The sequence below is a fragment of the Pelobates fuscus genome, chromosome 11 (genome assembly GCF_036172605.1).
Source record: "Pelobates fuscus isolate aPelFus1 chromosome 11, aPelFus1.pri, whole genome shotgun sequence".
NCBI lineage: Eukaryota > Metazoa > Chordata > Amphibia > Anura > Pelobatidae > Pelobates > Pelobates fuscus.
In genome coordinates, this window is record NC_086327.1 from 24,223,875 (window position 1) to 24,235,686 (window position 11,812).

The window sequence follows — 11,812 nt, forward strand, 5'->3', positions numbered from 1 at the left end:
GCGTGAGATTCTAAGCTTCGCATTTCGCGAGGTTGAGCTTGAACCCAGATAGTGTCCCGTATTTTTCAATTTCAGAGAGGAGGCAAGGTAGGGTGGTTCTGGGGTTGCGTATAAAGAAAAGCAGATCATCCGCGTAAGCGGCTACCTTATGACACCTCTCCTTCCATTCGTATCCCTGGATGTCGGGGTTCAAGCGGATCGATTGAAGTAGTGGTTCCAATGTCATTGCGAACAGCAGGGGCGACAACGGGCACCCCTGGCGGGTGCCGTTATTGATTGGGAAGTCGGTTGTCGTGGCTCCGTTGACTCTAATCGTGGCCCGGGGTCTGCTATATAACGCCGCTATCCAGGTGAGTAGCCTTTGTCCGCATCCCATCTGTTGGAGGGTCTCTATCATAAAGTTCCAATTAACGCGATCGAACGCTTTTTCAGCGTCCGTCGACAACAGCATTAGGGGGGTTTTCGATCGCCTGACGTGGTGCTGAATGGAGAAGAGTCGGAGAGTGCTATCTCTAGCCTCCCTGCCCGGGATAAAACCGGTTTGGTCGACGTGGACCAAATCTGGAAGGAGTTGTTTCAATCTAGTGGCCAGGACCTTGGTAAATAGTTTAGCGTCCACATTGAGCAGTGAGATTGGGCGGTAACTAGAGCAGGCTAGCGGGTCTTTCCCTGGCTTTAATAGAACCGTGATGGTGGCTGCCAGTGATTCCAGACCGAGGTTTCCCCCTTCCCCAGTTTCATTAATGGCCTTGGTCAGCCATGGAAGCAGGGTATCCGAGAATTTTTTGTAGTACCCGACCGAAAAGCCATCCGGTCCCGGGGCCTTGCCAGTTTTGGAAGATTTAAGAGCAGCTGCGAGTTCTTCAGTGCTAACCGGGGAGTCCAGTATCAAGGCCTCGTCCCGGGTAATTGTGTTCGCGATGGTGCTGCGTAGGTATTCCTGGGTCCGCGTAGCCTGTCGTGTCGGAGATCCACTGTCCCCAGGTGAAGGCAGGTTGTACAGGTTGTGGTAGTATACCCTAAATTCCTCAGCTATTTTTTGTGGTAGGGGTGACACTTCTCCTGTCGCGAGTCGTATTTTGTGTATCTGTCTGTGAGGTGAAGGGCCCTTCAGAATCCTTGCCAGGTATTTGCCCCCTTTATTCGCGTGAGCGTAGTAGAAGCCTTTCGAGCGCTGCAGCGTCCTGAGGTGCTTTTTCAGGATAAGTTCTCTAAGGTTTCTTCTCTTTTCCATCAGTTCGCCATATACTGCGTTAAGATGAGTTCTTTTGTGTTGGCGTTCCAGGAGCGCAATAGATTGGTAGAGGTCGGTCATTGCTTGCATCGCTTCTCGTCGCTTGATCGTGGCTATGCGTATGAGTACTCCCCGGATGACACTTTTATGGGCTTCCCAGATGGTGATGGGGGATATCCCGGGAGTATCATTATCCCTGAAAAATTGTTCCAGCTCTTGAGCAATTTGTGTTCTGGTCCCTGGGTCTGACAGGAGAGTTTCGTTAAGTCGCCATGTCCACCTAGATGGCCGAAATAGAGGGGACTCCAATTCCATTATAACGGAACTATGGTCTGACCATGCAGCTGGTTCGATATCGGCTTTACGTAGCCTAGATAGGCCTTCCTGCGTAATAAAGAGGAAATCGATGCGGGAGTATCGGTCATGTAAGGCTGAGTAATACGTGTAGTCCTTAGTCGTGGGATTTAGGGTTCTCCAGCAGTCGACTAGCCTCATAGAGCTCAGAGAGTCCCGGATGCTTTTAATGTGGCGTTGTTGCAGGCAGCTATGCCCTGACGATGAGTCTAGTGTCGGATCTAAAGGAGCGTTGAGATCGCCTCCTACCAGGAGGATCCCTTCCGTAAAATCTTCCAGTTTTTGTAGAACATTACGTAGAAAGGGGGCCTGTTTCTTATTGGGGGCGTATATCGTCGCTAAAGTGTAAACTTTGTCGGTCATAACGCCCTTTAAAAAGAGGTATCGCCCTTGCGGGTCAGTTTCTCGCTCTAATTCCCGGAACGATAGCTCGGCCGCCACTACGATAGCTACTCCCGCCCTGTGGGCCGACGGGTGGTTGCAGAAGTAAGCGTCTGGATAATGCTTATTGTGCAATCTGGGTGCCGAGCCTTCCTTGAAATGGGTTTCCTGTAGCATGGCAATCGAGATCTGTTGTTTCTTCAGCGCTCTAAGTAAATGCGACCTGCGTTCTGGGGCATTTAAGCCTCTACAGTTTTGTGTGAGGACCCTCAGGGGGGCGCAACGGTACGCCATGGCCAAATCGCGGTCTATGCGGTTCGAGCGTCAGTCAGGTCCAGGGCCCCCAATAAGGTCCGCGCCAGGGAGTGGAAGAAGGGGAGGGGGGCAGGAAAGAGATGAGTTAGCCTGTGAGGCACCAGAGGGGGGGGATTCCTCAGGAGTCTGAGACGGCTGGGAGCTGAGTCGGTCAATGAATGTAACTAGTGGTGTTGGAGAGATCCCGACTACTAACAGTGGGTGTCTGTAATGATCGGGTGCGTCCTGAGTCTAGGGGAATTTCTCGAATTAGGTCCTTTCCCTCAGGAGGGGGGTGGGGGGAGGGGGGGGGTGGGGGAGGGGGGGAGGAACAAGTGCTGCAACCAGTGCCGATAAGCACCAGACCTGGGACCTGCCCTGAGGTCAGGAAAGCCTACAGCCTGGCTGAGAAGCCTGAGCACTAGTGAAGGTGTGGGTAGCGTGGTGCAGAGTCCGCACCTGATGTAGTAGTGGAGGGGATAACGAAAGGTGTCAGGAATGTAGGGAATGTGAGATTACTCGTCTCCTCCCTCTTATCTATTTTGAGTGCTAGGCTTACTTGTGCGTCGTGTGTAAATGGTCACATGTGTCAAACGTGTACAGACATTATATGCAATATCGTATTAGCTTCAACATCACAATATTGTTTCACAGCCAGACATATCAACTTTTTAAGTAAAATACTAAACAAGATAGAAAACATGGAATACTAATTATAAATCATAGAATGTTATAAAATAAAGACTACCCTGTGTCTTGATGCAGATCCCCGTAGATTATGTTTTCCCCGCTGAATTCCTGTGCATCTTTCCCCGTGTTCCTGCTTCCCTCCGAGCTATGTTAACTTCGCAGTATATGTACGGCCCTCTCACCCCAGGAATAAAACCATCTCTCCCCCTTAGGAGTGTGGGTTTGTGTTTGTGTGGGTCCCGAGTTCAGGGTCAGTGTCATCGTCGCCCCTGCCCACCCGATGTCGGGATTGCTAATGGGTTATCAGACACGTTGAGATCACTAAGTGGGCAGTGTGTGCGTGGCGGTCCCCATAGTTATGGTTAGACATCAATCACCGGGGGGGCTCTTAGAGGCCTGAGGTGTATGTGTCTTGCCGTGCACTATCAAAGCTCATTTACAGATAACCATTTTGCAGCAGGTGGCCCGTATGGTATGGGTGAAATACTAAAGACCCCGTACCCAGTACCCAACAGTAATGTAACGGAGATAGATTTAGTTAGCATATAAACGAGAAACAGTAAGTAAACTTATATCAGGTAGTATAAAGTCCATATAAGTAACATCGGGATTGCATATTCACGTGTCCTGCTATGTTGCCGTCTGGACTGATGTCCCAAGACTGGTATCGGTAAGCAGCTCGGGGACTGGCCCCAAAGAAAATCCCCCAAAGACCTCAACCCGATACCCCCCACCCCAGGAATATTTCCAGAGCCCCAGTAGCAGCGGGAGCAGGGGGGCGGAGAGGATAATGCAGGGGGAGCGGCACCGTATCAGATATAGCGCCAGGAGTCTATAGTCTCGGAGGGGGCCCCATTTAGAAAAAATAACCCCAATGTACCTGAGGGTGACAGCTGTGAGTAGTCCGTCCTCATCGTCGGGCGTGTGGAACACAGGCAACATTCTTCCCATGGTAGGAAAGTGAGGTATGTCTTAGGTAGGCTGGAACTGCAATGACGTTGTGGTGGGGCAAAGAGCAGGTCGGGGAAAGCGAGGATATCCAGGTTGATCCTTGGTGGTCTTCATCAGGTAGGAGTCTTATTCTTCAGGTGAGGTTGGGTTTCTGCGCCGCCTGGTGAGCTCAGGTGGTGGGGATCTGGCTTCCCTGCGTCTGCTCCCTCTTTGCGGTCTTGGAGGCAGGCCTGGGGGGCCCAATATCCAGTTCGGTACTGACAGCGGGGGGAGGCCGAGTTCGTCCAGGAAACCCGGTATGTCTTCTGGCCCCCTAAGAGATATCCAGCGGTTGCCTTGTCGTGCCATGAGGGCGAATGGGAATCCCCATTTATACGTGATGCGGCGGTCCCTGAGGGCAGTAGTGACCGGGCGGAGTGCGCGGCGTGCTTCTAAGGTTAACGGGGACAGGTCATTAAATAACGATACCTGTGCCCCCCGATAGGGCCATGCCGGTCGGTCTCGTGCTTTTTGCATGATAGCATCTTTCGTTGGGAAGGAATGTAGGCAACAGATGATGTCCCTCGGGCCTTCCTCCGCAGTTCGCGGTCGTAGTGTTCTATGGGCCCTTTCGAATTCAATCACGTGCGAGGTGGGGGTCTGGAGTATTGAGTGGAATAACTCCGTCAGCACCCCCTCCACGTTCTCGGTGCCCTCCGATTCCGGTATGCCACGGATGCGGATATTACACCTCCTGCCCCTGTTATCTACGTCCTCAAGGTGCCTCCTCATGGACAGGAGCATCCCTCCCTGGCGTGCCACGGCTGTGTCTGTAGTTTGGAGGCGCGTTTGGAGGGCCGCAGCAGACTCCTCCATGGCAGTGATGCGGCCTGTGTGTGCGGTTACTTCTGTGCGGAGCCCCGCCAGTTCCGCCCGTACCGCCTCTTGGATGGATGTGGTGAGGGCCTGTAGGTCGGTTTTAGTGACCATTGCTGCTGTTAGGGTCTGCAGTTTTTCTTCGATCCTCTCGAAGGGAGCGGTGTCAGAGTCCGCGGCAGGCGGCGCCGCCATCTTGGGGCTGCTCGGCTCCCCGCTCGTGGTAGGATGCGGTTGCAGAAAAGTGTCCAGGGGTCTTTGGAGTTGTTTTCTTGGAGTCTGGGGGTTGTCTGGTCGCTTCGTGCGACCCATTTAGCCTTGGTAAGCGCTGTTAAGGGCTGTTACGAGGGATGGTGGAGCGGAGCTCTTCTCTCACGCGTCCATCTTGGTCGGCACCTAAACCACGCCCCAGAGTCTAATCTTTATAATTACTTACTTTGTTTGGCCATATGGTTTTATTGACCCCAATATGCTATTTTATTTATTATTTAACTTTTCCAATATGGCGGCTGGCAAACAAGCACAAGACAGCCACCACATAATTAACGCAAAAAAGAAAAGAGAAACCGCGCTCCAGATGATAGTTAATATATAGAATATACGTACATAAAAATTATCAACGATTCTTATAAATCCTCAGAAATAAAAACAGAGAGAAAACATCAGTGCAATATTGTTAGGTGATAAAATAAAATAATGGGGTGAATTAGAGTAACTTACACTCACATTTGGTAGAGCTATCCAGGAGCTCTACCGTAATTTGCTTGGACGGAACAATCCCCGTCTAAGGATCTATATCACAGCGGGTAACTCCAAAATTCCAATGGTGGTAGTGATATGGAAGGAATATAAAAAGAGAACTCCAATAGTATAGTATGTACTGATAAAATGAATAAAAAATACACATAGAGAATGTGGCACTCACATTTACTAGAGCAGAAACTTGCTCTAGTATAACCAGCCTGGGTGGTATAATCCCCACCGAAGGATATGGTAACCAGGAAGTAAAATAGTAAATAGGTGTATATAGCTTTAAAAATGTAATATTTAATAACAAGTATATAAAACAAAAATGGCAATATATAAAAGAAAGTCCCACTTTACGCGTTTCGCCCGTCAGGCTTCTTCAGACCTGATGGGCGAAACGCATAAAGTGGGACTTTCTTTTATATATAGCCATTTTTGTTTTATATACTTATTAAATATATTAACTATCATCTGGGGCGCCGTTCCTCTTTTCTTTTTTGCATTCTTCTTGTCACAAGGTTGGGAACCCTTGTATTGGTTACCGCTGCCTATTTTATTACTGTTTATTGGAGTGAGCGCCTATTATATTCTTTTCTATATTTGTACCACATAATTAACCCTTGCAGTGCCAAATATATTTAACTATTCGGCTGATGGTTTCTAGCTCTGACAACTGGCAAATAGTTTGGATTTTTTTTTTAAATCTGGACACGAAAAATTTAAAGCATTTGAGTTTAGATTTCAGTTTTCCAGCGGCTTTCGGACTGGCTGAAATTCAGGCATATTTGGTGTCTAAAGTCTGGACATTGTTTAATAGTGTGGACTATGTCTGGACATTGCAGTCTAAATTGCCCTATAAGCAGAAGAATGGTTTTGCCCTGTTTAGTACAGAGCCACTAAGACTTGAGTGAATAAACCTGTATATTAAGCTTGGCTGTTGGCTTACCCAAGCTGTTAACCAACCGGCACAGCAGGGGTAACCAATTGAAATTCTGCAATCTATAATCCTTTTAAATCCATTCATGACAAATGCTTGCCAGGGCAGTCATGATAGAAATGGATTTTCCTAATTTCTTGGATTTAACTATTGATAGGGCACATTTCTTCACTTCCTTCATTTTTATATTTGATTTTTTATTATTTAATTTTTATTTATTTATTTTTTAAATTGGTGTAACCTTTATGTGAAACTCAGGACATAATGTAAATAAAATTCAGGCAAAACCGATTCATTTTCAAAAGTCATAAATTTATAGAATTCAATATTTAATGCATGTATTAATCATTTGCAGTAATAGTCTAGGAATTGCGGTTATATTGAGATTCAAAAAATGAATGCAGAACTAAAAATATATATATATATATTTTTTCAATTCTTTATTTTTAGCGTGCATGAAAAAATAACAAGTGGGCTCGTCATGCCCCCAACAGCTTTAACAAGCATACAAACAAACATTTGACAGTTGGTTGGCATGTAGAATATTTTGCACAATTTTTTTTTAGAGATTAGTAGTTGAGTAAACTATACTTTGTTTTCATATTATAACAGGCTAAGCTAGACACACATAGAACAATGCTGATTGCGCTGAAGATATGGAGCAGGCTGTTCCTTTAAATGTATGTCTTCGTAGCGCGTTGAAAATAGAAATAAGGGAGATTAGAGATAAAGTATGAATACAGAAAACAACAACTCAATTAACTAATAGGCTTGGTCATGTATGTGAGTGGCTTGGCAGGGTATGCTGCAATTTTCTATAAGCACGTCACACACGGATGCTTAATAAAGTAGAATATATATAGCTTGGTGTTGGGCACTTTAAGACACGTTTAAGGAAGTCTAGTTGAGAGTGACAGCAAGCACTTGAGGGTATGAACTCTTGGTTGTGAGTAAATGTGGCATAGACCTGTAGGTGAATGCACAAGTGTTATTACACAGAGGTTGCAGCAAGCTAAACTAGTGTTGCGTAAATATGAGAGTGCATGAGAAGTCACGGATTTGCTAAGTTAGGACATGCTAGGTTATACAGTAATATGAGGTGGATGTAGGAGACAGAGCCTCAGGCAGAGCTTTAGTCCTCAGATTGTTACAGTGTCCCTTAAAGTGGTCAGTTGCACAGACATGTCCCCAGCTCCACATAACTCACGGCCCGCGTCTCCTATCAACCTATGCCCGTAGGATTTACCAGAGTGTCCAGCATGGCGGTGGTCTGCCAGTCTGTGGCTCTCCCGCTTGGTGAGTGGATGCTTAGGCCCGGTCTGTAGGTGGGGAGGCCATGGGGTGACCCCGTGCGTTTCTCCTCGTGGCTGTGGGCCGACGGTGGTGCGCTGATGTTTGTTACCTCCCTGCTGCTGTGGATAGAACATCCACCGGCGGCTCGTTTTCTCTGCCGGTATCTTTGTTTCCGCCGCTTTCTCCTCTGCAGCACTGTCAGGTTGGTGCAGTGAATTTGTTGGCTTGTAGGAGGTTTCCCAGGCCGCTCCCCGTTGCCAGCTCGATGTTTCTCATCGGGTTCCGCTGCCTGTCCTACTCGGTTGAGCAATAGTGTCCAAAAGCAGTCTAGCAGGGCCCCCGGTGCAGCGGTCGTCGGGCCTGCTGAGGCAGTGTGCGACAGAGATAGGCCTCGCGTCGCTGAGCCTGGTGCGGTCGCCATCTTGTGAGGCTCCTTGCCTGCGCTTGTGCAGCTCAGCGTTGTTTTGCGCGGCTGCTGGGTTTGGAGCTGGGTTCGCCGTCTCTCCGTATAGCACGGCCGGGAGGTTTGGGCCACCCTGTTGGTTGTGAGCGGGAGATGGGAGCAGATCTTCCCTTTGCCGTCGGTACACATGGCGTCCGCCATTTTAGGTGTGGCGGGCGGGCTCCCTGGCCTCAGTTGCCGTGTCGCAGTCAGTGCCACAGGGTGAGGACCGGGATCACCCCCCCGGTCCAGAGGGGGGGGAGACGGAGCCGGACCCGCTCCGATCTGCACCCGTGGCTGGGTTCCGTGGCGCAGGATAGTGGGGCAGCGGCCGTCTGCCCCACTCACCGCAGGAGAAGGCCCTGGATGGGGCAACATGTTTTTCTCCCCCCGGGGGACTGAAGCCCGGTAAGCCAGCCTCTCCCCGGGTCCAGCAGTCTCTCAGTTCCGGGTAGCTGCTCTGGTGGTCTGATTTTTAGACGGTGAGACTTGGTTTTAGGGGGTAAATTTCCCTGATTTGCAGGAGCTGCTCAGGCCTGCGACCGTCCAGCTCGGCGGTCCGGCCCCGCCCCCCAGAACTAAAAATATATTTTTAACATGTGGAAAATTATAAATAGAAATAGCAGAATGCATAGGAGTATTTGTTAAGGAATGTTAGTATTTTTTTGAAAATGCAAATTTCCAAATTGCCTGTATAATGCAAACATGGTGACTTGAATTGGTGTAATATCCAAATGAATAAACAAAAGAAAGACACAATAAAGAGGTTCCACAGTGGAGATTGTTAAATCCCTAAAATATCACAGACATCAGAAGCATCAATCACAAATTCAGCTGGAAAATATTCTACACATACTAAGGGAGTGATCGATGACCATTTGTGATGGAACTACTGCAGGGGACCATAGTTCATAGTGAGACCGAACTTTCCACGCAGACTGTGACCTTGCCGGTTGTCCGCCTCCCATCTCCACCCTCTTTTTCTCTCAATATTAAGACCTTCTGTTTGCGACAAGTCCATCTCTTCCAGCAACTGAAAAGGATGGCAGGTACAGCTATCCATATGTTGCGGATTGCAGCCGGTGTGATAGATCAGGCGCATTATCTGGGGCAGATCCTGGAACTACCACCTTTAAGTTCAGCATCCCTTGTCCAGATTTTCAGCGACATACTAGGTGCCCACTGGTGGTACCATCATACGTCACAGCCTCACATACCAACTCAGTCTTCCCATTGTGGTGTCACCCTCTAAAAACTCTGGTTTCCAATGATTGGTACATTGATTGTTCGGAAGCTGGTCTAACTAGGCCAAGGTGAATTTCACGTTTCTGCATCCTAACACCTCGTCTTGCTTTTATCTACCCCAATAACGTGACATCTCCTCCTACCCTTACAGATGGGATCGTTCAGGGTTTATGTCTTTAATTGCTTCTATTCCAGACTCCTCCACTGCCTCTGTGCCAGTTAAGCTTAAACTAACCATGCCTTTCTGTTCTGTAATGGGACATGCAGAACCAGGGATTTTATGCCAACACTTGCCAAGTACTGGTGGCACTGTACCAGGACATTTACACCAACTACAAAGCAGTCACTATACTATTTGCACTTTCTGCCCCTCCAAGTGTGACAACTTTTTTTCCAGCTTCCATTTGAAATCCATGGGGTTGCACTCTGGACAAAGTGTTGCCTATCAGATTGAAGACGTTTAGTAATGAATGGGGTGGTGTTTGAAAATGGTGGATTGCCCTACACTATCACTTCTACAAGAACAATATATAGAAAACATGGCTGTATTTACGGTTTGACAACTTATCTGGGGTCTGCTGGACGCCAGGCAGCTCCTCCTGTGTAGCTGGACGCAGGATTTAGCTCATTGGCTGTGGGGGCACAGCTGACATTCAATCTGAGATGCTCTGCAGAACTAATAGAATCTCCTTGCATGGCAGTCCACATGTAAATTAGCAGTTCATTCAGTTTGACTCCCTAATCCATGCCCTTAAAGATATGTGAAAGTGGAACATCTGTCGTTGGAAAATTATTTTAAGTGCTAAGAGGTAGCACTTACAATTTCGTTAAAGGGACACTATAGTCACCAAAACAACTGCAGCTTATTGAATTTGTTCTGGTGAGTAGAATCATTACCTTCAGGCTTTTTGTTATAAACACTGTCTTTTCAGAGAAAATGCAGTGTTTACATTACAGCCGCCTAAAATGCATCCAAACATTCTCTATGAGGAGATGCTGATTGGCCAGGGCTGTTTGAATTGTGCTGGCTCTGCACCTGATCTGCCTCCTTGTCAGTTTCAGCCAATCCTATGGGGAAGCATTGTGATTGGATCAGGCTACCACTTCTGCTAATGTCAGAGAAGTTCAGAGGCAGCAGCAGCTTCAGGCTTGAATACAAGTAAGATTTGTCTATATTTAGGGAGACAAAGGGGGCTAGATAGTGGTTTTAACCCTATAGGGTCAGGAATACATGTTTGTGTCCCTGACCCTTTAGTGCTCCTTCAATACAAATCTGGATTCCCAACGCTTAAGTCTTCATGTGCAGTGTTAGTTTAAAGCATTTGGTGTCTCCTCCTTCTTTTGGAACAGCTGCAGAAAGAGATAAAGGAAAGGTTGAACTCAATTCTTTTCAGACCATATTTTATGTAACGGTCAAGGAAATATGGCTTTTGGAGGGCTACACAAAATGAAAAGAGAAACTCCTCTTCAAAGACAAAAGACAAAGTAAGCTAGACAGAGAGAAAGGAACAGGGGGAAGTGTAATTTGACACACTTACAATGAAATTATGTAGCCAGACCCAGTGCTGAAACCATTACTCTAGCTGCACGTATGTTTGAGTTAATTTTTTACAAATCAAAAAGATATCCATGTAAATCTCTTTATTAATCATAGGACTGGTTAGTGCAGTAGATCATTAAACGCAAACTTTAGAATCAAGTGGGCATGGCTAAACAGCTGTAACCAAAAAAATAAAAATCTACATTCCTGCCTAGTTACAGTAAACTTATATTTGTTAACATACTAGTTACTTTAATGCTATTACACCAGCGCTCCACGATCACATCCTGTCTGAATTTGATAGCTGGTCTGCTATGCATCCATTGTTCTTGCATTTCATCCAGATTTCTGTTGTCGGTGCATGGTGAAAGCACGAAGTCCATCAGCAAATATTTCATGGGATAAAAGCACAAATACTAGCATCACTTTCATCTCTAAGTATTCAATTTGCTCAAATATATACCCGAAACTGCTTAATTTATCTTGCTATTTTTTAACTTGAGAAAATGTCAACATTTCAAAGGAAGTTTTCCAGGCTCCTGAATGACCGCAATAAATTTCTTTCATGGTTTTGGTGGACACAGAATGAAATCACAAAGAAAAACCCCCAAAAATAAAAATTAAATGAAGATCCCTCTTAGACCAGACTGAATACAAGTACCTTTGGGAGTTTAGACAGTAACTCTACACACACACAAATAATTTAAGATTTTAATAGTTTTACTGCAGTTGTACAACTTTGTAATTAATAAATAAAACAATCTCTCTCAATGTAGCAAAAACTGAATGACTAGTGTGCTACTGTATCAGTTATTTATTCCCCCCCCCCCCCAAAAAAAACCCCCATCA